This window comes from Equus quagga, chromosome 21, assembly GCF_021613505.1.
Source record: "Equus quagga isolate Etosha38 chromosome 21, UCLA_HA_Equagga_1.0, whole genome shotgun sequence".
Lineage (NCBI taxonomy): Eukaryota > Metazoa > Chordata > Mammalia > Perissodactyla > Equidae > Equus > Equus quagga.
The window spans coordinates 36,946,553-36,949,381 of record NC_060287.1 but is presented as its reverse complement, the minus strand read 5'-3'; positions in this window follow the sequence as shown (position 1 = coordinate 36,949,381).

Here is a 2,829-nt window from a genome sequence, read left to right as displayed (position 1 = left end):
CCTCTCTGAACTCAGCTTCTGCACTTTTAAAATGAGATGAGGCCACCCTTTGCGTGTTGCCTTGAAAATTAAGTGAGCCCATCAAGTCGAGCACCTCCTCCAGCATCTGTTGGTACACACGGCTGTGACTGCCCTGAGAGCCTGCCACCTGCCCCACCAGGCTGGTGCATTCGTAGGGACCCCCACGCCAGGGATGTGCCATGATGCCCCCCGAGGAAGGGGCTTGCTAGATGCTAACCCCCATATCTATCAGTCACTCCTGCCAGGGGCGGCTTGCATGTGGCCTGGTCCTCAGACTCCAACTTTCCCACAGCCCTCGCGAGGCTGCACGGTCAGGGCTACTGCAGCGCCGCAGAGCTGTCGCTCTTCTCCCGGGAAGGCAGCTGCACAGCGGCTCGGTAGGCAAGTCATGCAAATGATCAGCAGGAGAATTCCAGGCCTCAAACGGGGCGGGGGCGAGAGGGCGCAGGGCGCTCTGGCCCGGGGCGACCTTCTTCTGGGTTCGCAACCTCCCTACGTCCATTCACAGGCAGGACAGGAAATGGACCCAAAGCACGGTCCAGACTCCGGATGGTGGAAGTGACTAAGCCCATGCGAATGGAGCCGAGGAGATTGGGTCAAATGTCCCTGCAGACCCCATGGCCCAGGGCACAGGGCCAAGTCTTAAAAGCCTTTTACTAAGAGGGAATTCTCAGACTGCCTTCTCTCAAGTGCCACATGCACTCACAGGTCGTGCACCCTGGTCGTCCATCGCAGCCCGCGGAGGGCCAGGGCTCTGGTCTCTCAGGGGGGCCCTGGGGGCACAACCTGATAATTGGAGCAATAATAGTAACAGTCGTGCAAGCTGATGCTGGGTGAAGACGTTTCTCCACAGCATTAGAGACAAACTGTAAACTTCCTGGCCCCCTGCTTTCCTCTTCTGGAAATTTAAGATAATTAATTGGAAATTTAATGAAATATTTTTGTAAGTATTTAAGTACACATCCCAATTTTTTGTTAAGCATTCTTTAAAAAATATAAGAATATCTAGTTCAATGGTAATAAATAATTTCCAGTATTAATAAATATAACTGTGTTTATAGATATGTAACATACGACACTAGACATGTTTATTAATTTTTAGCAATGTAACATCATCACAGGACCTCCTGGGTTGGTAGGGAAGACGTTAAAATACCTCTTCCCTGGCTGCACAGATAAGGCACCCAGAGGTGGGGTGACTGGGCGGAGGCCATCCAGCACGCAGTGCTTGTCCACAGGAAGAGCATTTTGGAAGTGTTCTCAAAATGAAGAATGGAACAATGGAGCCTTTACTCCTGCATCCTGTGCTCCAGTCTCACAGCCAGTTACTGGACAACATTCTGAAGGGAAATTTGGAAACACTTTCTGCTGTTTAATCCCTGTCGCCATGGGACTGACCTGGTCCAGGTTCAGAGAGAGGGCTTCTGGAGAGTTCCAGGCAGGTGGCTGCCTCTGGCGGGTCCTGTAGGTTGATGTGAAGAGGTTCCCCTTGGGCAATAGTGTGCAAGCCTGCCTTGGGGACAGCCGCCAGCACCTGGGGCCTCCTCCCCTGCCGCTGGACGCCCGGACTGCCACCTGTCTGCTCACAGAAGCTCGGTGTGAGTGCCTTGGAGGATCAAAGCACAGTGGGGGCCTTTCAGGAGCAGTTAGAAACAGCAAACAACTGCAGTGTGTGATGGAAGCTGACCCACTGGCAGGACTGGTGGGCGAGCACGGGAGCTCCTCCTGGGCAGAGCAGCAGCTCGGCTCCTCCTGCAGAAGGGATACGGGGAGGAGGAGAGAACCACGTGCCTGGAGGAGGGACCGTCACCACGGTGGGGAAAATGCTGCTCCTACTGGGGAGCTAAGCCGTCCAGTGTCCTCCTTGCACTGGACCAATGGGACCAGGCGCAGTGACGCTGGGCCGGGAGCAGAAGTGAGGGGAGCCCGGGTCTTTTTCATAGATTTCCAAGATGTTTCTGTTCCTATCGCATGATTTGATCACAACTGCATTTTCCTGTGGGCTGATGTCATGCCTGGTGTTCCCTCAATTTGCTTTTACACAGACGTAATGCAATAACTATATGTTTACATTCCTTTTGTAAAAACTTAGAGCAGTGTGACAAGTTCCAAACCAGGATTGGTTGTTAGTTTACAGTCTGTTAGGAACCTCTAAATGGGCCAGTGGGGTGAGCACACCTCGGAGACATGGCAGAGGGGTAACCAGACTGGTTCCACCAGTCACACGGGACGGGCCGTCTCGTAACTGCCAACATGGCCACATCCAGGGCACAGGCGTGCACGGGTGCTCACCCCAGAACAGGGAGACGTGGAGCCCTAGGTTGCTAGTCATCCCTGTTATCCTGGCAAGGGGGCCCCAGGACTCAAATTATTCCACTGCATAGATCTAGCTACAGATAAGAATATAATTAGGTATTTCCTCCAAATAGATTTCCGAGAAAAGAGAGCAATTCCCCGCAACCCCTAAGCGCCTGTGGGCTGCACAGAGAGCTTGTGCTTGATGACCGGGTAACTGACCGGGTAACTCACAGAAACCTGATGGGATCATGCTAGTTCCTCTCTGGAACGTGAGACCTGCCTAGCGAGGGCTCGTTCTCCCCCACCCCAGCTCACTTGGGCAATCTGATGATTTCACCTCCCTGCCAGCTCCTGTTCTGTTCCCACCAGGGCTTTTGGTCCAGCTGCCTCCCAATTCCTTCCTCCTTCTCAAAGAAAATCAGGTCCCTTGGGTGCAAATTCCTTCACCGTCCGTCCTGCTGTTCCCTGTCCCACAACTTCAAGCTCACACATCCTCTTCTCGTGGCCTCC